General features: G+C 38.6%; 2 non-coding genes across 2 annotated transcripts; both read left to right on the top strand.

The window, feature by feature from the left end:
- Positions 1 to 1,367: 1,367 nt before the first annotated feature.
- LOC141593578 (small nucleolar RNA R71) lies at positions 1,368 to 1,474 on the top strand. The gene has a single exon (XR_012521652.1). It is a non-coding gene; the product is annotated as a small nucleolar RNA R71 (small nucleolar RNA).
- Positions 1,475 to 10,666: 9,192 nt separating this feature from the next.
- On the top strand, positions 10,667 to 10,773 carry LOC141593577 (small nucleolar RNA R71). The gene has a single exon (XR_012521651.1). It is a non-coding gene; the product is annotated as a small nucleolar RNA R71 (small nucleolar RNA).
- Positions 10,774 to 24,015: the final 13,242 nt, after the last annotated feature.

Below are 24,015 nucleotides of genomic sequence, written 5' to 3'. Positions count from 1 at the left end.
ACACTCACACTAGCCCCTAGATCACATAAGGCTTTGTTGATCGTCGTGTCGCCAATGGTACACGGTATTGAGAAGCTTCCCGGATCCTTTAACTTTGGAGGTGAACTCCCTTGAAGTATTGCACTACTCACCTTAGTGAAGGCGATAGTCTCAAGTTTCCGGATCGACTTCTTCGTTGTGAGGATATCTTTCATGTATTTTGCATAGGCCGGTACGTGATTGATTAATTCCGTGAAAGGAATTGAGACTTCTAAGTTCTTCACAATTTCCATGAACTTTCCAAGTTGATCATCAAATTTGGGTTTGGCTTGACGACTTGGAAAAGGAAGTCTAATCACAATGGGCTCCTTCTCTTTGGCCTTGTCTTCATTTTTCTTTGAACTTTCTTCTTTTGATGATTCCCCTTCTTTGGGGCTTTGCACAATTTCTTCCTTTTCACTAGCTTCCACAACTTCATCCTCAACTTGCTTCTTTGGTGCTTCATATCTTGTACCACTTCTCAAGTGAATGGCACTAACCGTTTCATGTCTAGGGGGATTACTTTGAGGTGGTAATTGCCCCTTTTGTCTTTGTGAGCTTGAAGATGCTAGTTGAGTCAATTGTGTTTCCAACATCTTGGTGTGAGCTAGAATGTTGTTGATGGTGGTGTCTTTTGCTTGGCTATCTTTTTGCATTTGAGTGAAAAATTCTTGTTGATTCTTTTGCATTTGGAGGACGCTTTTTGGACATCAAAACCTTGGTCATTTTGGTGATTGTATGGATTTTGATTTTGGTAACCTTGGTTTTGATTGTAAAAGGGCCTTTGATTTTGGTTCCTCATGGGTGGTGGAGTGTATGTTGTTTGACGGTTTTGAACATTTTGGCTTTTGTATGAGAGATTTGGATGGAACTTGGTGTTTTCATTGTAAAAATTTGAATAAGGGGTACCACTTTTGTAAGCTTGGAAAGCATTAACTTGTTCGGTTGTTCCCCTACACTCACTTGGGTCATGACCCAAAGTTCCACAATTCTCACATATCCCACTTGGGATTGATGAGGATGCCGTCATGGCATTGACATGATGCTTTGATGATTTCGAGTTTTCCTCAAGTCTAGCCATAGCTTGTTCAAACTTCAAGTTGATTGTGTCAATGTGAGCACTAAGTTGAGCACCCAATTGAGTAACGGAGTCCACTTCATGCTTTCCTCCTCTAGTAGCCTTGCGAGGTCTACTATATTGTGAATTATGGACCGCCATTTCCTCAATCTTGTTCCATGTTTGATTGTCATCAACTTCGGTGAACATTCCATTTGATCCCATATTGAGAATGTTCCTTGAATCTTCATATAAACCGTTCCAAAATTGTTGCACTAAAAACCATTCGCTAAGTCCATGGTGAGGACATGAGCGACAAACACCTTTGAACCGCTCCCAAGCTTCATACAAAGATTCTTCATCCCTTTGCTTAAAACCCGTAATTTGAGCTCTTAGCATGTTAGTCTTTTCCGGTGGGTAGAATTTTTGTAGAAAGCTAGAGCCAACTTCTTCCAAGAATCTATTCCAAGGGTGGCCTTATCAAGGCCCTTCAACCATTGCTTTGCGGTGCCGATTAACTAAAAAGGAAATAAGACCCATCTAATTTGGTCTTGAGTCACGCCCGTTTGAGAGATAGCATCACAATAATCGCAAAAGGTTTCCATATGAGAATGAGGGTCCTCACTAGGCATTCCCCCGAATTGGCTCCTCTCAACTAGTTGGATGAAGGCGGACTTGGCAATAAAATTACCGGTGAGATGTTGCGGTGTAGGAGTACCATTTGGTAGATTCTCCTCGGTGGGTATAGAGTGTGACGAGAATTTAGGCATTGTAGGTGGATTTTGTGGGATATTGTGTAATGGGTTTTCTTCTCCTTCTATTGCGAAACGATTGACAAACTCACTAGTGGGTTGAACAACTTCACCAACACCTCTCAAATTCCTCCTAACAAGTCTCCTATTATTCGTCAAGGTTCTTTCGATTTCACGGTCAAAAGGTAACAAATCACTTTGTAACCTTATAGACATGCAAAATATCAAACAACTCAAAAACAATTAGAACAAACCTTGAGGAATTTTACTTCCCCAAGGTGAAAAAGACACAACTAATAACAATAAAAGAAATCTTAAATCAATTAAACACCGTCCCCGCAAGAAAGCGCCATTTTTGATCGAGGCCATTTCGTGTTCACAATTAAGTATATGTGGTCGTTGGTCAATGGTCGATACAAAACACAATTTATACTTCACAAACAACTCTACAATTAGTAAAGAGGCAAGTAAAGGTCGGATCCCAAGGGACGGGTATTGAAATGAGAATTCTATTGTAACTAGTGGTGTCTAGGGGTGTCACAAATTGGGTTGATGCAGAAGGTTACTAAACTAGAATAACAATGAAAATAAACTAGCAAGATGAATAAAATAAGGGGTGTAAACAATTGATTAAAAGCACTAGGGTGTCATGGGATCATAGGGGAATCATGGGATATGATCATACAAACATGTTCTCAAATTATAAGCAAGCAATTATTGTTGTGATGGATTGAGTTGGGTTATATCTTACAATCCTAGGAAATTTTGGGTCCCGGAGCCGAATCGATTAGATTGTACAACACCTACAAGTCGACTTAATCTTTCCTACTCAACACATTCATGGTCTAACAAGACTCGAGTTGGGTTATGTCTTACAAGTCTCATTGAAAAGATAGAAGATGATAGTAAATGCAAGGATTCATAGGCTTAGCATTTCATCAAATATAACATGTGCATGTATTAAGATCAAAACAAGCAAGCAAATAAGATATGAAAGCATATTGATTTAAGCATGAATCATTCCCCATGTTGGTTTCCCCTAATCACCCATTAAACCCTAGCTAAGAGACTACTCACTCATTATCATGTTGATCATGCTAGCAAGGTTGTCAATCATACCAACAATATGAAACATGATGAATAAATGAAAGTAATTAACAATAATTAAAAAGGGATTAAGAGATTATACCTACTAATGATTCCAATAATAAAGCAAGAATAATAGAAGTACTTGAATCCTAGATTGAGAGGTTGTCAATCTCCCAATAATAACCCAAATAATCTTCAATTACCCAAAATAAAGGAAGAACAAGAGAGAGATTAAAGAACTAAAACTTGGATTAAAACTTGATTAATACTTGATTACAATATTGAAGAGAGATTTGATTGATATTAACTACACTAATTATTGATAAAAAGAACATGCTCCTCTAATTAGCCTAATGGGGTATTTATAGTGAAAATTAGGGAGGATGCATTAGGGTTAACTAAGGGCTAAACTAGTAATTACACTTTTTAAGTTGAGCAAGGAGGACCCGGTATTTTCTGAGAGAAGGGCTTCTCTTTTCGTAGCTTGAAGAATGAAATCCGTCTTTGTGCGAGGAACGTGCGGATTAGAGTCGGGACGGCCGGATTTGGGTGTGCAATCCGAGCGGATTCAGGAGAGGGACGCTTCGGATTGTTGAGGGGAATCCGAGCGGATTCCAAGGAGGGACGCTCGGATTGTGCTGGATGGACGGGCGGATTGTCTGCAATCCGTTCGGATTGTTGGTCAGCGTCAATTCTTCTTCTTTTCTTCCCTTTTCTTCATAAATTCTTTGGGGATTTCCTTGGGACGCAAGGATCCTTTCTCAACATTGTTCTTCTACTATGATATGTACAAAGGCCTTCTAGTCTTGTCTCTTCTTGATGCTTGGTCATTGAATACGATCAATTTAGCCTCGTTTTGCCATGAAAATGCAAGATTCTTACTCCTTTCCTACCAAGGGATCAAAATCTCAAAGGATATGCAAAACAAAGAACTAAAGATAAGAAATGACCCAAATAGGCACTAAAAAGCATGGAAACAATGGTAATTCGGGGGCTAAATATGCGCCAATTATGGTCACATCAAATATCCCCAAACCGAACCTTTGCTCGTCCCGAGTAAAGAGGTGACAAAGACTAGGACCAAAACTAACCTATCCTAATAATAATAGCCGATATGAGACAATTAGCGGGTCTCACTCCGCCCCTTCAACTCACAACAAGACAACCATGAGGTAGGATGCCTTCTTGCAAGGCAAGGTGGGTCTTGCCAAAATGGCGACACATCCAAACATTAAGCACATAAAAAAATTACATAATGGATGCATCTACAAAAAGAATAGCCACTTTCCTCATCTAAGTGGCGGAAATTATCTACAAGGGAAGCAATTCAAGGGTACACAATCCTTCATAGATGCAATTTGTTCAAACTACTAAGCCTAGAAGGATACCAATAAATCACCTCCAAGTTGTGTCAAGCTAGGGTACCTTTGTCCTCAATCGTTAAATGCTTTCGTCAAGAATAGACTCCCTATGGCGTTAGAAACACTGGAGGATCGCGGAATTCCCCCTCTTGCCTAGACAAGAAGAAGGGTCGTCCCCTCTCTACCATGCACAAAAATGGATAAGATGGAAAAGGGATCGATAGTATTTGAGTTTCATTTTGGGAGTTTGCTTTCATTGTTGTTTTTCCCCCCAATTTCTTGTGGCATATAACATTTGAGAACACTTTCTTTTTGCCATTTCTTTTCATTTTTGGCTTTTCAATACTTGACAACTTTTTTGCATTTCTTTTTGAACATTTTCAAAGTCACCCCAATTAGTAACGAGGGTGCCTTGTATTTGAAGCTTTAGGAGTCTATTTTTGCTCCTCTTTTCATTTGATGCAATTTTGCAAACTTTCTTTCACTTTTCATTTCTTTGAATTCAAATTGATTTTTTTTTTTTTGTGCCCATTCCCTTTTGTTGACAAAAATATGGTAGAACATGGATGAATGATGGAGGTATGCATGGTTTCAAGGGTCACCTTGGAATAAACGGTAGCCAAGGAGTTATCACACCACAAGGTACTCTTGACTAGGCCTTAAACCATGGGTCAAAGGATACTAGCATGACACATCCTAGGGTGTTTTACAAGTATTCTAACAAGCAAAGTCTTAAGAATAAAAAGCATCTACTAGGGCCTATATACACTTGTCAAGCTTCCCAAATAGACGGTTTTGCAAAATTTTTCTAACATGCAACTACATGCCATGATGCAACTAACATATACACATCCTAATGCAAATGATTCTACCAACTAATATGCCATATAAACTAAATGCAACTCCTAAATTCACATTGTTATACCGCATCAATCAAAATAAAGCCACATAGTCATTAACATAAAGAGGAAAAAGGAGATTGGAAAGATCATACCATGCGGTCTTCAATATCCTCATGTCTCGGATGTGGCGTAGTCAATCAAAGTGAACAAGGATAAAACAAACACAATATATACAAGACAATATATACAAAGGAAATGAACTTGTTTTTGGGTTTTCAATTTTCAAATTTTTATGATTTTTGAAATTTTTCAATTTTTATGGGTTTTTGAATAAAAGTTAAGTGTTAGAATTCCCATCCCCACACTAATATGGGCATTGTCCTCAATGGCCAAAATGATGGAAATTATGCAAAGATGATGCATGATTTATATACTAAATGCAATTCTACACTAAGTTATACTACATGATGCATGGTTTTTGTTATGACGGAGAGGATAAATTAGATTACCTCCCGTTGTGTATGCATCAACTTCCCCAAACCAAATAAGACACTATTGCTAATGTCAAAGCATTGGGGTAGTTCATGCACACACTATGCTATGCATGAGACTAGTTTTGTCATTTTGGATTTTACAAATGGGAACAATAAAGAACACCTCAATGGTACCGAGGTGTGAGTCCTTTGATGTTGCTAGGACTAAACCAACAATGATCAAAATGAAATAAAATACAAAGAGATATAGATAAACCATGGGAGTGTAGGAGTCTCCAAGGCTTGCTAGTCCTCCATCATGCTATCATCATCACCACTTCCCTCATGAGAAGTGGTCACATTGCCACTTTCCTTGGCACTTTCTTCTTCACTTTCTTCCTCATCTTGTTCATCATCATCTTCACCATCTCTTTCTCCATCTCCACTTGCTTCTTCCTCAATATTATCATCAATTTCTTCATCATTTCCAACAACCTCATTGTCTTCCACCACGTCCCTAGATGCACCCGGAAACAAGGCTTCTTTATCCGCCCAACTAGGCAAAGGACAAGATGGATCAAGGAGTCCTTGCCTAGCTAAATGTAGGAGGGGAGGATATTGAGCCAAATATGCATTCTTCCGATCTTCATAAGCTTGCTTGTGCATGGCTTGCATAAGAAGAGTGACATAGTCTTTCCCAATTTCAACTCCTTCCGGTTTGAACTCTTCATACACAAAGGGGTAAGGCGGTATAACAATGGAAGAGGAGGGGTTTCATGATCACCCTTTTGTTGTTGAATGATGTACTCGGCTTCTTCGGATAGGGGAAGTAGATAGTTGGTCCGGTGGACACTTAGACGACAAATCTTCGCGGGTAAAGTGAATGATCGAGCCTCACTAGTAAGCCATCCACACTTAGTGTCAAGGGGGTTTTGAGCAACCCACTTGAACTTGTTAATCATGATAGGCATATCAATAAGATGGCCACCTTCCTTTGCCTTGTACTTGCTATCCTTATTGAAATTAGGATCAAAGTGCTTGGCTAGGACCGTGACTAGGCCGCCATTAACAATAACGGTTGTACCCTTCTTCCCACTATCAACATGGAGCCATCTATCAACCAATAGCCTCAAAGAATTGAAAGGCTTGGTATGGATTCTTCCAACATTCAAAGCCGATTCAAGGAGAATAAAATCAAGTCTTGTGAAATGATTGGTGTCTTTCCTAGCAATTATGGTATTTCCCACAACTTTGTGCCATACTCTTATGCCCGGATGATGGACCAAAAGAGCACGACAAGCATGAAAATCATCAAATTTCTTCCCGGAGATTGCCTCCCAAAGAGGCTCGGGGTCATACTTTCCATAATGCTTAAGATATCTCGATTCATCGCTAAGACACAAAATTTCACCTAATTCCTTAAAGGTAATGCGTCTACTAATGTTAGCTAGACGAAACTCAAGATTTTCCCTATCCTCAACTTTTGTGACTTTTAAAGAACTTAAGAATTCCAAGACAAGGGAAGGGTATGTCAATTCCTTTGTTTCAAACAATTTCTTCAAACCCATGGCATTGAAAAAGGCTTTTGTTTGTTCAAGAACACCCAATTTCTCCAAAGCATCTTTACATATGAATTTGGTGGATTGAATTGATTTCATAGCAAACTTGGCAAATGTCTTTCTATGGGTATCGGAAATAAAAGTTACCTCCGGATAATGCAAGAGTTGATCGACACGGAGTAGAAGGTGATGCTCCCATAGAAGTTTGTTGTTGTTGTTGCACTTCCAAGTTTGGTGTTGATACCACCATTGCCAAAGCTTTCTTTGTTTGGAGAGCTTTTTGCCTTTGAGAGAGAGCCTTTGCCTTTGGTGCCTTTGTTGCCTTTGTTGCACCCTTTGTCCTTGCCATTTGATGAACTAACCAAGAAAAGAATCAAAAATCTTCAATTTGTAGAATGCCCAAATCGATTTGAAGGTGAAAGGCTTTGCCTTTATGAAAACAAAAATCGACTCAAGGGTTGAAGATTTTGTTCTTGGTTTTGATTTTTATTGAAGATGGAGTGATTGATTTGTTGTTTGAAGGATGGTTTGATTTGATTTTGGTGGATTTTGTTGAGGGTTTTTGTTTTTGTGATGGGGAGGATGAGGGTTTTGACGTTTAGGGTAGTGTTTATGAATGAATGAATGAAGGAATGAAGGTGGGAGGGTATTTAAAGAAGTCGAAATTTTCGAAAACGCAGGGGCAATCCGTGCGGATTAGGCCCAATCCGTGCGGATTTCTGCAGCCTTCAAAATTTTCGAAGCTCGCCTAAAGACGGGCGGATTTTGGGGAATCCGCTCGGATTCTTCTGTGATGGGACGGGCGGATTTGCTTCGTGACGGACGGATTTTGAGTCGAGAGAAATTTCTTTGTTTTCTTCATTTGCAAAGACGGGCGTCTTCTTCACAAGACGGACGGATTTCATGAGACGGGCGTCTTCCCGTAAATCCGCTCGGATTCTTCAACAGATCAAGAAATTTTCAATTTATTTCAGCTCAGACGGGCGTCTTTTGGTCAGGACGCTCGGATTGTTGAAGACGGGCGGATTTTGTACAATCCGCTCGGATTCTGGTCCTTTGTACCCGGATTCATTCCATTCGTGCACAATGCATTTCTCTTTACCATTCTTCCATTCTTCTTCATTTCTTGTGTTCTTCATTGTGGGGGTACTACTAAGGCATGAATAGCCTAGGCAATTCCCATCCCCACACTAAGGTAAGGCACTACACATCAATTGAAATCGTTAGTCCCTCCCTCACTTCTCTCTTACATGACAATTATTTTGATCAAAGTAAATAAAAATCCAAAAATGACAAAAAATGCAATACAAGAATTGAAATGTAAGTTAGGGAGTTAGAAATATTTACAAGTGGTGGTTTAGGGAGGACTCCACCAAACTCTCATTCTTGATGAGATGTCAAGGGGCATGTTCAAGGTGTTGTTGATGTTGCTCAACACCTTGAAGAAGTAATCAAAAGCTTGTTCATTATTGTGGTAGAGGTCCTCAATAGACCGTGGCTCTTGTTGTTGATCATGATCGATGGCATGCCCAATGTAGGGATTAAAAATCCCTTCAAACCCGTCGTCCCAAAGACCACAAACTTCATTGAGTTGATCATTGAAAATCTCTTGCTTAGATGGAGACAACTCTCCCAATTTCTTCTCTTGGCCAATGAGGCCATCCTCTTCTTCCTTGGTTGATTTTGATGAGCTTTGCAAGCTCTCCTTGTCACAATTCACTTGCTCTTTGAATGGAGCATCTTCAATTTTCTTCCTCCATTGGAGTTCCGATTTCTTCCTTTCATCTTTTCGGCTATAATGATCAATCATGAAACATGGCTCATGCAAACGAGGAACTCTCATGGTTTTGTCAAGATTAAAAGTTATGCTTTCATCTCCCACTTCTAGAGTGAGCTCTCCATGTTTCACATCAATCACCGCACCCGCGGTGTGTAGGAAAGGTCTTCCTAAGATGATTGGAATGTTGGAATCTTCCTCCATATCAACAATGACAAAGTCCACCGGGATGAAAAACTTCCCAATTCGCACGGGGACATCTTCCCATATCCCTAATGGTGTCTTCGTCGATCTATCGGCCATTTGGAGTGTGATGTTGGTGCATTTAAGCTCTCCCATTCCCAACCTTTTACTCACCGAGTATGGCATGACACTCACACTAGCCCCTAGATCACATAAGGCTTTGTTGATCGTCGTGTCGCCAATGGTACACGGTATTGAGAAGCTTCCCGGATCCTTTAACTTTGGAGGTGAACTCCCTTGAAGTATTGCACTACTCACCTTAGTGAAGGCGATAGTCTCAAGTTTCCGGATCGACTTCTTCTTTGTGAGGATATCTTTCATGTATTTTGCATAGGCCGGTACGTGATTGATTAATTCCGTGAAAGGAATTGAGACTTCTAAGTTCTTCACAATTTCCATGAACTTTCCAAGTTGATCATCAAATTTGGGTTTGGCTTGACGACTTGGAAAAGGAAGTCTAATCACAATGGGCTCCTTCTCTTTGGCCTTGTCTTCATTTTTCTTTGAACTTTCTTCTTTTGATGATTCCCCTTCTTTGGGGCTTTGCACAATTTCTTCCTTTTCACTAGCTTCCACAACTTCATCCTCAACTTTCTTCTTTGGTGCTTCATATCTTGTACCACTTCTCAAGTGAATGGCACTAACCGTTTCATGTCTAGGGGGATTACTTTGAGGTGGTAATTGCCCCTTTTGTCTTTGTGAGCTTGAAGATGCTAGTTGAGTCAATTGTGTTTCCAACATCTTGGTGTGAGCTAGAATGTTGTTGATGGTGGTGTCTTTTGCTTGGCTATCTTTTTGCATTTGAGTGAAAAATTCTTGTTGATTCTTTTGCATTTGGAGGACCGCTTTTTGGACATCAAAACCTTGGTCATTTTGGTGATTGTATGGATTTTGATTTTGGTAACCTTGGTTTTGATTGTAAAAGGGCCTTTGATTTTGGTTCCTCATGGGTGGTGGAGTGTATGTTGTTTGAGGGTTTTGAACATTTTGGCTTTTGTATGAGAGATTTGGATGGAACTTGGTGTTTTCATTGTAAAAATTTGAATAAGGGGTACCACTTTTGTAAGCTTGGAAAGCATTAACTTGTTCGGTTGTTCCCCTACACTCACTTGGGTCATGACCCAAAGTTCCACAATTCTCACATATCCCACTTGGGATTGATGAGGATGCCGTCATGGCATTGACATGATGCTTTGATGATTTCGAGTTTTCCTCAAGTCTAGCCATAGCTTGTTCAAACTTCAAGTTGATTGTGTCAATGTGAGCACTAAGTTGAGCACCCAATTGAGTAACGGAGTCCACTTCATGCTTTCCTCCTCTAGTAGCCTTGCGAGGTCTACTATATTGTGAATTATGGACCGCCATTTCCTCAATCTTGTTCCATGTTTGATTGTCATCAACTTCGGTGAACATTCCATTTGATCCCATATTGAGAATGTTCCTTGAATCTTCATATAAACCGTTCCAAAATTGTTGCACTAAAAACCATTCGCTAAGTCCATGGTGAGGACATGAGCGACAAACACCTTTGAACCGCTCCCAAGCTTCATACAAAGATTCTTCATCCCTTTGCTTAAAACCCGTAATTTGAGCTCTTAGCATGTTAGTCTTTTCCGGTGGGTAGAATTTTTTGTAGAAAGCTAGAGCTAACTTCTTCCAAGAATCTATTCCAAGGGTGGCCTTATCAAGGCCCTTCAACCATTGCTTTGCGGTGCCGATTAACGAAAAAGGAAATAAGACCCATCTAATTTGGTCTTGAGTCACGCCCGTTTGAGAGATAGCATCACAATAATCGCAAAAGGTTTCCATATGAGAATGAGGGTCCTCACTAGGCATTCCCCCGAATTGGCTCCTCTCAACTAGTTGGATGAAGGCGGACTTGGCAATAAAATTACCGGTGAGATGTTGCGGTGTAGGAGTACCATTTGGAAGATTCTCCTCGGTGGGTATAGAGTGTGACGAGAATTTAGGCATTGTAGGTGGATTTTGTGGGATATTGTGTAATGGGTTTTCTTCTCCTTCTATTGCGAAAGGATTGACAAACTCACTAGTGGGTTGAACAACTTCACCAACACCTCTCAAATTCCTCCTAACAAGTCTCCTATTATTCGTCAAGGTTCTTTCGATTTCACGGTCAAAAGGTAACAAATCACTTTGTAACCTTCTAGACATGCAAAATATCAAACAACTCAAAAACAATTAGAACAAACCTTGAGGAATTTTACTTCCCCAAGGTGAAAAAGACACAACTAATAACAATAAAAGAAATCTTAAATCAATTAAACACCGTCCCCGGCAACGGCGCCATTTTTGATCGAGGCCATTTCGTGTTCACAATTAAGTATATGTGGTCGTTGGTCAATGGTCGATACAAAACACAATTTATACTTCACAAACAACTCTACAATTAGTAAAGAGGCAAGTAAAGGTCGGATCCCAAGGGACGGGTATTGAAATGAGAATTCTATTGTAACTAGTGGTGTCTAGGGGTGTCACAAATTGGGTTGATGCAGAAGGTTACTAAACTAGAATAACAATGAAAATAAACTAGCAAGATGAATAAAATAAGGGGTGTAAACAATTGATTAAAAGCACTAGGGTGTCATGGGATCATAGGGGAATCATGGGATATGATCATACAAACATGTTCTCAAATTATAAGCAAGCAATTATTGTTGTGATGGATTGAGTTGGGTTATATCTTACAATCCTAGGAAAGTTTGGGTCCCAGAGCCGAATCGATTAGATTGTACAACACCTACAAGTCGACTTAATCTTTCCTACTCAACACATGCATGGTCTAACAAGACTCGAGTTGGGTTATGTCTTACAAGTCTCATTGAAAAGATAGAAAATGATAGTAAATGCAAGGATTCATAGGCTTAGCATTTCATCAAATATAACATGTGCATGTATTAAGATCAAAACAAGCAAGCAAATAAGATATGAAAGCATATTGATTTAAGCATGAATCATTCCCCATGTTGGTTTCCCCTAATCACCCATTAAACCCTAGCTAAGAGACTACTCACTCATTATCATGTTGATCATGCTAGCAAGGTTGTCAATCATACCAACAATATGAAACATGATGAATAAATGAAAGTAATTAACAATAATTAAAAAGGGATTAAGAGATTATACCTACTAATGATTCCAATAATAAAGCAAGAATAATAGAAGTACTTAAATCCTAGATTGAGAGGTTGTCAATCTCCCAATAATAACCCAAATAATCTTCAATTACCCAAAATAAAGGAAGAACAAGAGAGAGATTAAAGAACTAAAACTTGGATTAAAACTTGATTAATACTTGATTACAATATTGAAGAGAGATTTGATTGATATTAACTACACTAATTATTGATAAAAAGAACATGCTCCTCTAATTAGCCTAATGGGGTATTTATAGTGAAAATTAGGGAGGATGCATTAGGGTTAACTAAGGGCTAAACTAGTAATTACACTTTTTAAGTTGAGCAAGGAGGACCCGGTATTTTTCGAGAGAAGGGCTTCTCTTTTCGTAGCTTGAAGAATGAAATCCGTCTTTGTCGCGGGAACGTGCGGATTAGAGTCGGGACGGCCGGATTTGGGTGTATGCAATCCGAGCGGATTCGGGAGAGGGACGCTCGGATTGTTGAGGGGGAATCCGAGCGGATTCTAAGGAGGGACGCTCGGATTGTCTTGCCGGGCCTGGACGGGCGGATTGTGCAATCCGTTCGGATTGTTGGTCAGCGTCAATTCTTCTTCTTTTCTTCCCTTTTCTTCATAAATTCTTTGGGGATTTCCTTGGGGACGCAAGGATCCTTTCTCAACATTGTTCTTCTACTATGATATGTACAAAGGCCTTCTAGTCTTGTCTCTTCTTGATGCTTGGTCATTGAATACGATCAATTTAGCTTCGTTTTGCCATGAAAATGCAAGATTCTTACTCCTTTCCTACCAAGGGATCAAAATCTCAAAGGATATGCAAAACAAAGAACTAAAGATAAGAAATGACCCAAATAGGCACTAAAAAGCATGGAAACAATGGTAATTCGGGGGCTAAATATGCGCCAATTATGGTCACATCAACGACTCACTCATTATCATGGGAAACATGTCATTAATGGTGTCAAACATCACAACAAGTATAAACATGATAATAGAATGAAGAAATGAACAATAAAGATTAAAGAGTAAAGGAATTGTACCAAACTTGAGATGATCCAAATAATAAAGCAAAGAATAATAGAAGAAACTTGATTGATTGATGAAAGGTTGTCAATCCTCCAATAATAACCCAATAATCTTCAATTACCCAATAATAAACTTGAATAATAAACTTGAACAATAATTAAGGAGAGATTAATGTGAGATTTGTGGAAAGATTAAAGAGTAATCTATTCTAATCTACTCCTAATCTAATCTAAGAAAGCTTGATTTAATCTAAGGAAACTTTCTACTCTAAAAACTTGATGATTTGATTATTACAAATGGGGTATATATAGTAGGGATTCACTAGGTTAACTAAGGCTAAATTAGTAATTACACTTTTTAGATTTGAGCAGGGAAACGCCGATATTTTTCGAAGGATGGGCATCTTTTATTGAGGCTTGAAGAAGACGAAATTGTTCTGCCTTGGAATCCGGGCGTCTTTAGCACGGGACGGGCGGATTCTGTGGTCTGGGCCCGGGCGTCTTTGAGAGAAGACAGCGGATTCAAGATTTCGCCCGGCGTCTTTGGGGAAGACGGGCGTCTTCTGAGAAGACGGGCGGATTCCTGAGAAGACGGGCGGATTCTCTTCCAGTGAATTTTCTTGTTTTTCCCAGCCAAAAGACGGGCGTCTTGTGGGGAAGACGGGCGTCTTGGCGAACAGCTTCTTTGTTTGAGCTCGGATTGTAAAACGGGCGTCATTTTCTCATCCGGACTCCTATTGGAGTGATTCAAAAGCATAGATCACTTGTTTTTTCAACGCCGTTCCATCTAGCATATTTTCAGAGCCAAAGGAGCAAACCTTGGTTCGGTTTTCGAGCGATTTCTTCTTGTAATGCCTTCCCTCTCGTCATTCTTACTTTTAACCCTTTGATCCTTCTATATACACTTTATTCCTACATCTTTGGTCATCATTCTTGCCTCCTCTTCATACTAGTCCATCTAATATCATCAATATGCTTCCAAATATGCACGAAAGACGGGAATTTCCGCCTTATTATCTCCTTTTCTACAAAACATATGAAATGCGATAGAAAAGCAAATAGGAAGATTTTGACGGATAAAATGGCCATGAAATATTATAATAGTATGCAAAATAGGCTCAATTAGGGGACTAAATGTGCGCAAATAATGGTCACATCATAGATCAGATGTCATGCTCACCCTTGACCCTGTTGAGACTGCTACTCAGGCAGTTGCTTTGGTGGATCATTCAGTTAGCCTCTTGGCTGGTGCCTTGGCTGCTGTAAGGGAGGTAGGCTGGAACAATTTTTATGTGTGTTTTGTTTGGGTAGTTTTTATTATTGGGGTATATTACTCATACTTTTCTTCCTGTTTTCGGTTAGGGTGCTGCGACCTGTCTCCATAACGCCTATCAGGCTACTTCTTTGGTAGCTAGGATTGATCTGATGAGATCAGATTATGATAGGCTTAAGTCTGAGCTGGATTTTGCACGAGCTTACCTGGCTGCTAAAGCTGCTGACTTGGTGAGGGTGCATGCTGAGAGAGATGCTGCTAAGGCTGAGGTAGATTCAAGCAAGCGGCTATTGCAGGAGGCTTTGGACAGAAATGAGGAGCTCACCCAGGAAAGGGCTGACCTGGAGTTCAAGTTAGATGATGCTTCCCTCTATTTCTATATTAAGGGAAGGGCTGCTGCTATGTCGGAACTGTCGAGGCGGGGGCAAAATGGAACCCTGGTCGAGATGGCTTTTTTGCTGCTTCAAAGTATCCTGACCTGCACAATATGGGAAACGAACAAGAGGTGGACTCTCCAGGTGAGCAGGATGTTGATGCTGGTCCGGCCAAGGGTGGAAATAGTGGTACTGTTTCTGAGGAGAAGCAGTAATTTGATTTTTCAGTTGGTATTTGACCCATCCGGGGGGATGTCCCTGGACAAACAATTTTATTTTCTTTTTCTGTCTTGGGTCAGGGAGACTATCCCTGGCTTTTATGAATATTTTGGCGCCTTTGCCCCAGGGGGTAAGGGTTTTTATTAATATAGGCATGGTGGCCTTTTTTTGGCTGGTTTTGCTTTTAACTTTGCTTGGATTTGTGAGTTTCATCCTGTTAGGCCTGTCAAACATTTTGTTTGAATAACCTGCACATCAATTTTGTTCTATCTTGTTATTCATGAGTAATTCAACCAAGTATAGTTTTTTGCTATAATGGTTGAAGGGGTGGGAAAACAGGCCTGTCAGGAGGGCTTATGTCCCCTGCCTAGCTGGAGGGCTTGGTATTCGGCTTGTCAGGAGGGCATTTAGACTAAGTGTTTGGGAGAGAACACCCTTGCACCTGTCTTGCTGCGTCCAGTAGGTTTGTAATCCGTGGCAGTAAACCTAGTCAGGTCAGGCAATTATTTCATGCCTGATTGGTCCTGACATTTACTGTATCTGGTGGTGGTTACCAACTCGTTAGGCACAATCAAGTGCAAAAGTTTGTTTCAGAAATATATGGTTTCAAAAATATATGGTAGAGTAGCCCTCAATCCAGAATATTTATGCATATAACTATTTATCATGTGTAATTGTTCAGGATTCAAGAAGTAAATAAGTAGGTTAGTTGAACAGATATAAATTGCAGACAAGGCATGTAAAACATGTAGTTCAACAAGTAGCACGTCAGGTTGAGTAGTGATTGAATTTATACCTGATTGTAGCCTGATCTGATCTTTACATATGGAGTAATTTTAAATGAGTTACATTCCAGGATCTCGGGATCATTTCCCCTTCTAGCGTTTGGAGCTTGTATGCTCCTTGTCCAACAATTGAATCAATTAAGTAAGGGCCTTCCCATGTGGGAGCCAGTTTGCCTGCTGATTTTTCTTTCTTATTTGGAAATACCTTGCGTAGGACAAGGTCTCATTCTTTAAAGACTCTGATCCTGACGTTTTTGTTGTAAGTCCTGGCAAATGCTTGTTGATATGACGCCATCCTGATTTTGGCAGTGTCTCTTAGCTCTTCTGTTAGAACTAAGTTATCTTGCATTAGGTCTCTATTCGCCTCAACATTGTTCAGGCTGTATCTGGATGTTGGTACTCGTACTTCCGCAGGAATGACACTTCACATGACCATACACCCGTAGAGTAAGGTGTTTGGCCTGTTGCAGTTTTTGGAGTTGTCCTGTCTGCCCATAGTACTAACGGAAGTTCTTCAGCCCATCTGCCTCGTCTTCTTTTTAGCTTCTTTTTTAGGCAGCTTATGACCACTATGTTGCTTGATTCAGCCTGGCCGTTGGCTTTTGGGTATCCAGGAGTTGATGTTACCAGGTTGATATTCCATTCTTGGCAAAACACTTGGGTCCTTTTCCCCACAAATTGAGATCCATTATCGCATACTATTTCTGATGGGACTCCATATCTGCAAATGATGTTTGTCCTGATGAAGGATATTACTTCTTTTTCAGTTACTTTGCTTGAAAGAGTCAGCCTAAATCCATTTGGAGAAGTAATCAGTCATAGCCAACATGAATACTTTTTGTCCTGGGGCTACGGCAGTTTTCCCACAATATCCATGCCCCACTTTATGAACGGCCAGGGTGCGGAAATTGAATGGAGGAGTTCAGATGGCTGATGTGTTGGAGCTAGTGTCCTCCACAGTTAGTGTGATAACATGTATAAATCTCTTATAGGTTCACAGGGTATACTTAGTATTTTATCAGTTGATTAACGTTTACTAATAACGGTTGGCTTGCTAGAAGTTTGATGTTATTATCATGCTGATGGCGGTGATCAACTGGTCCCTAAAAGTCACACCTAAAGGATGTGTTTGAGAGATGTGATTATATGAAAATATAATCACATTGATGCCTTATATGACTAAAAGGTTAGTTAATGTGATGATGAGTCGATTATTTAATACAATTAAATAATATCAGCTGAGACGAATTAATTGTTAATTCATAAATTGAATATAAACTGTTATATTTAATTAATGTATATAATGTTAGCTTAAACGAATTAAGATGTTAATTTGTAATTAAACGTAAACGATTATATTTAATTAGCAAATTATAAATATGCGATATTTATAATTAATATATATATTATACGAAATTGTCATAATAAATGATGACAGACCGGTATTAATAAATCGACTACAAACTGTTGTGTGTGGACTTATTAAATACGTGACGACATAAATGACAATTGATAAAATATACACATATTATACAATTTGACAACAACCTAAAATAAAAAGATTTTCTCCTTATTTTGGATGTTGGTTACTCGGTTTAAGGAAGAGAAAAAGAAGAAAAAAATCTTCCCCTTTTCTCTCTTTTGCACGGTTAAAAGGAGAAAGAGGAGGATCCTTTTCTCACTTGATTTTTAACCTAATACTCTCATCAAAACCCTAAAAAAACTACCCTAAAAATTATGACAAATTAGGGTTCTCTTTCTAGTAAGAAAAAGACATTTCTCGGAGCATTTTGGGTGCAACGATTAGGAGAATATCGATCTCGATATTTGTTCTTAGGCCAAATTGCTAGGACCGGAGGTTAATTCTAATCTCTATTCTTTTGTTTATGCAATTTCGTTTATGACTCGTAATTTCATATTTCATAATTTCGTTATAATCCGAATTTTTCTTGATGAAATATACCGATATTTCCCACAAGTGGTATCAGAGCATAGGACACAAAATTATTTTATATGATTTTCATAAATGGATTAAAACAAAAAAAAAATTAAATTAAAAAAAAAAAAATTCGGCCGCATCAAATTTTTTTGCCGAGATGTTTTTTGTTTTTTTTTTTTTGTTGCCTTGTTTCCATTTGATTTATTGATATTGTTGTTTTAATAGGTTAAGATGATAATATCATAAATTTGTAGATGTTTTGATTTAATAAAAACTAGTGTAGTTCCCGTGCTAAAGCACGGCATTTTTTAGATTTATTTTATAAAGAGACGCTCTCAATTAAAGTATTTGCATAAATGAATTATGATTTAATTAATTGTTATAGTCTATTAATATTAATATTAATAGAAGGTAAAAAAATGCTTATTACCATCAAAAAAATACTTTAAAAAAGTTACTATTTTATTACTATTAAAAATAATGGTATATCATTACATACAACTATTTTATGACATTAATAATATAATTAAGTTAGTTGTATAATCTAATTAAAATGCGTATTAATCTTAAAACAAAAATCGGTAAAAACAATGGCTAATTCAAAAACGTGGGCTATTAATAGTTTTTTACTTTGACATGTGGGATAGAAAAATGTGGGCTACTTATATGATCCACAATTTACAATCCGTCTAATGTTGTGGTGTCAATATCCAGAAAATAGGCCCAATTAAGTAGGAGTTGTTTAGGCGGGAAAACTAAGAGATTTTTTATTCTCTTATTAGTAGGGGGATTAAATTGAAATGTAAATGGAAATTGTTTTGATAGATGATGTTCAATTGTTTTTGCTATATAGTTTTGGCATACATGGTGTTAAATTGTTGTTTAAGAATCATGATTTATTAATTTAATAATGTTCAAATCAATTGTGATGAATCAAATATTCAGATAATCGATTTAATCATAATTTAGATATTCATTTTAAGAGGTTAAATTGAATCATCTAGTTTGGATCTATGTTTAAATTAAACGTTGATGATTATGCCAATATTGTTATAGTAGTAACATTAAACAAATTTGTTCACATAAAAGGGGTTATTTTCGAAAAGAAAAAAAAAACTGTTTTTCGGATTTTTGGGCTGAATGCCGAGAGCAGAAAAAAAAATTCGTTTTTTTTTTTTGTGTTGGCCGATTATTATTATACATCATATCTATAATGTATGATTGTTTGTTGTGAAAAAGTTCACAAATTTTAGATACCCAATTATTTTAAAGTGGTTTAAAATGATGATAGATTAATTCACATTACAAGTTAATGTGTATTAAGATTGGAATTATTGTGAGTAATTGAGGAATTATCACATAATTTTGATCATTTTAAAATAGGTGGTTTGGATAAATTACTCTACATAATTAAGGAATTATGTCTTGAATGATTAATTTATTGTTGATGCATTTTATTTAGTTGTATGAATTGTTGAATGGTTTATTTACGTATTTTTGCAATCGGTTGTAATTTGTATTACCTAGTGTGGCCTTAGTTGATTATGTTTTCGTAATGATGGAAACATAATCTTGATGTAATTTTGAGATCTCGTATCTCCTTTGGTTTTCTTTAGTATTATGATTTTGAAATTAGAATGTAAATAGGTTTATTTTGTAATTTATTTATTGTAATTTTGAGAAGACTAAAGATGGAGATTGGATTGCTCACTCCCGCTACATGGACCAAGATGGAACATCAAGACAAGCTTCTCGGGTCCTATGAAGGATTCCAAAGTTGTATTTATGTTCTTTTTGGTAGATAGGCCACACTAGGACTTTGTTTTTGTTTTACGTTTTTCCATTCTTGTTGCTTTTCTTCGCATAATATTTAGTGCATCATATTCCGCCTAAACTAAACCACCTACTTAAATGTATGAAAATTGACTCATATAGTTTGGATGTTAGTTATCATGGACATAAAGATGTCACACCTTTTAAGCCATCATCTTAGTTTATTCATTCTCGCATGCTAGATATTAGTTCACTTAAAATGTATTAAAATAAAGTTGATGGGATCTTCCTCTAAAACTAAAATTGAGACTAGTCTTTATAGGCCAAACAACTATGAATCCCTTCTTCGTCGGTAGGCATATAGGACCTTACTCTCCATATGACCCCTTCTACGTTGGGTAAGTAGTTTGTGTTGACTTATTTTACCTCAACATTATAATCCGAAGAGTTTCTCGAGATTATGATGAACTATAGATAGAATTTACAGAAATTTATCAACCAAGAATTCTAAAAGTAGAATTAGGCAAGAGGTTGGCTTATCAATTTACAGATAATTGAGTCTTGGGATCATTTATATAATTCTTGAGGGAGGTCAATTGTATAAATGCTTGAGTCTTCGCATTATAACAGTTTTGCATTAGACTTAAATCATAACGATGAGTATGCTTATTATATTTTTCTTCTTCTTTTCGCAGTGTAGAATTCGTTTTATATTGATAATACTGCTTACAACAAATGGCTGGAAATAATGATATCCCTATGCCAAGTGCCACACTTGCACGCGAGTCCTGGGTCAAAACTTTCATGTACCACATGAATCAGTCCACACGACTGAAGAATGACGGGTCCAACTTTGCGGACTGGGAGGCATCATTACGAAATGCTGCCATTGTTGACGGTAAGCTCAAGTACTTGACTGAGCCAATACCGCCAAACCCAGGCCCCAATGCAAGAGCTAACGAGTCACTTGCTTATAGTGACTTCATCATGGAAGCGGGTGCGATAAAGAACGTACTCATTTTTGCAATGGAAACCAATTTGCAAAGACGCTTCATTGCCCAAGGTGCAAACAAGATTTTCACCACACTCACTAATGAGTTCTCAAAAGCACCGAGAATCGTTACTTATGAGCATACCTGTCGCTTCTTTGAGGCGAAACTCCAGAAGGGCTAACCGGTTAGCCCACACATTCTTAACATGATTGAGAATGTCGAGAAACTGGAGGCACTTGATTGCAAAATCAGTGAGAGCATAGTCATTGACCATATGCTTCATTCACTTCATGATGGTTTTGCCCTTTTCAGGGCAAATTACTATATGAATGACATGAAGAAAAGTCCTCATGAGCTACACTCACTTCTCGTACAGACCGAGAAGGATATGAAATTGAGTGGGAGCATGAAGCAAGATGTTCTCATGATTTCCAACAAGAATAAGGGTAAGGGCAAAGCTCACGGCGACCTTACTGTAGGAAAGCCAAAGTTTAAGAAGTCAGGAAACGGTTAGAGTGGGCCTGGTGAGACTAGTGGCTTACAAGGCAAGGAAAAGAGCAAGGGCGGTAACGTTGAGTGCCACCATTGTCACAAGACTGGGCATTGGAGGAGGAACTGTCCCGTGTACCGTGAGGACATAAAAGCAGGCCGCGTCACTCATATTGTTATGTCATCTTATATTCATATGATTGAGATTAACCATGCAAGTTCCGGAACTTGGGTACTTGATACTGGTTGTGGTTCTCATCTCTGTAATCATTTGCAGGGCCTAAAAAACATCACACCCCTCGCAAAGGGTGATGTGGACCTACGAGTAGGGAATGGAGCAAGAGTTGCTGCAGTCTCAATGGGAACATACGTAATCCAGCTTCCGAGTGGTTTTGAGTTATATTTATATAACTGTTACTATGTACCCAGTTTATCTAAGAATATTATTTCTGTTTTCGTACTTGATAAAGATGGTTTTTCATTTTCAATAAAGGACAATAGCTGTATTTTCTCTTTTAATGAAATGGTTTATGGCAAAGCAGTTTCCATGAATGGAATTTATATCTTAGATCAAACCACAAATATATTACATGTGAATAATAAGAAATTAAAGGTTAGTGACAAAGATCAAACTTATCTATGGCATTGTCGAATGGGACACATAAATGAAAAACGTGTAAAGAAACTCATTGAGAATGGGACTATCCCCACATTTGATTTCTCATCATTTGGCACGTGTGAATCATGTCTTATCGGAAAAATGACTCGAATTTCCTTCAAAGGTGTTGGAATGCGCGCTAATGACCTATTAGGACTCATACATACTGATGTATGTGGGCCTATGTAAATCACCGCAAGAGACAGCTATAGATATTTTATCACTGTCACGGATGATTTGAGTAGATACAGATATGTCTACTTAATGAAACATAAAAGTGAGTCTTTTGCAAAATTCAAGGAATACCATAATAAGGTTGAGAACCAACTGGGAAGAAAGGTTAAAGCAATCCGTTCAGATCGTGGTGGCGAATATCTTTCAAATGAGTTTGATCAACACCTTAAAGACTGTGGAATAGTTTTACATTTAACTCCACCTGGAACACCTCAATTAAATGGTGTGTCCGAACGGAGAAATCGAACACTACATGATATGGTTCGATCCATGATAAATCGCACGGTAGTACCTGATTCATTATGGGGCTTTGCTCTTTTGTCAGCTGCTCTTTTACTTAACCGAAGTCCGTCTAAAGCTGTCAACAAGACTCCGTATGAAATATGGAAGGGAACGGTCCCTAACTTGTCCTTTATTCGGGTTTCGGGCTGCGAGGCTTATGTCAAGTGGAGACACAAGGATAAGCTCGGTCCGCGATCGGTCAAGACATACTTTATTGGTTATCCAAAAGGAATGTTTGGTCATTACTTCTATTCGCCTACCGAACATCGAGTTTTTGTTGCGGCTAGTGCAAAGTTCTTAGAGAAAGAATTTGTCGAGAACAAGTCAAGTAATAGAACCTTCGAGCTGTCGGAGATTCAAGAACCAACAACCGAGGAACAGATGGAGGAAGATGTTCCTTCAACTAATGATACGGTTAATATTCCTCAGGACCCTAGGAGGTCGGGTAGAGTCTCTAATCCTCCAGACAGATACATTGGTATAGTCGAGGAAAATGACGTTTTGCTCCTAGAGAGTAATGAACCCGCTACCTATAAAGGTGTCATGACCTGTTCCGACTCTAAGCTATGGCTTGAAGCCATGCGATCCGAGATGGACTCCATGTATGAGAATGACGTATGGGATCTTGTTGATTTACCTAACAAGGTACGACCTCTTTAGTGCAAATGGCTTTACAAAATAAAGCATTCGGTAGAAGGGCAACCAGATACCTATAAGGCACGACTAGTGGCAAAAGGTTTCACTCAAGTGCACGGATTGCATTATGATGAAATTTTTGCACCCGTAGTTATGTTGCGTTCCATTCGGATAATCTTAGCGATTGCCGCTTTTCATGACTATGAAATTTGGCAGATGGATGTGAAAACCGCCTTCTTAAACGGTTATTTGGAGGAGGAATTGTACATGGTACAACCCGAAGGTTTCATAGATCCTGAAAATCCTAAGAAAGTGTGCAAGCTTAAACGTTCCATTTATGGACTTAAGCAAGCTTCTCGGAGTTGGAATCATCGTTTTCGACCAGGTGATAAAAGAGTATGGTTTCACTCGATCGGTCGAGGAACCATGCTTATATGTCAAGTCGAGTGGGAGCAAGATTGTTTTCTTGATATTGTATGTCGATGACATACTCTTGATTGGGAATGACATTCCTCTCTTATCTTCGGTAAAAGGATGGTTGAAGAACCATTTCCAGATGAAAGATCTGGGTGAGGCACAACACATATTGGGAATCCGTATCTATCGAGATAGATCACGACGGATGTTATCACTGAGTCAGGAGTCTTATTTAGATAAGATTCTTGAAAGGTTCAGCATGACCAACTCCAAGAAGGGGAACCTTCCAATGACTTCTGGGACGCATTTGAGCAAGTCTCAGTCACCCAAGACACCGGAAGGGGTTGAACGCATGAGTCGTGTTCCTTATGCATCAGCCACAGGATCAATCATGTATGCCATGATATGCACACGTCCAGACGTGGCATATGCATTGAGTATGACGATTCGGTACCAAAACAATCCAGGTGAAACACACTGGATGGCTGTTAAAAACATCCTTAAGTACCTACGGAGAACAAAGGATTGGGCATTGACTTATGGAGGAGATACTAAGCTATGTGCAATCGGTTACGTAGATGCTAGCTTCCAAACG

This window comes from Silene latifolia, chromosome 7, assembly GCF_048544455.1.
Source record: "Silene latifolia isolate original U9 population chromosome 7, ASM4854445v1, whole genome shotgun sequence".
NCBI classification, from domain to species: Eukaryota; Viridiplantae; Streptophyta; class Magnoliopsida; order Caryophyllales; family Caryophyllaceae; genus Silene; species Silene latifolia.
The sequence above is the reverse complement of the archived record's forward strand: the minus strand, read 5'-3'. Positions and strand labels throughout refer to the sequence as shown.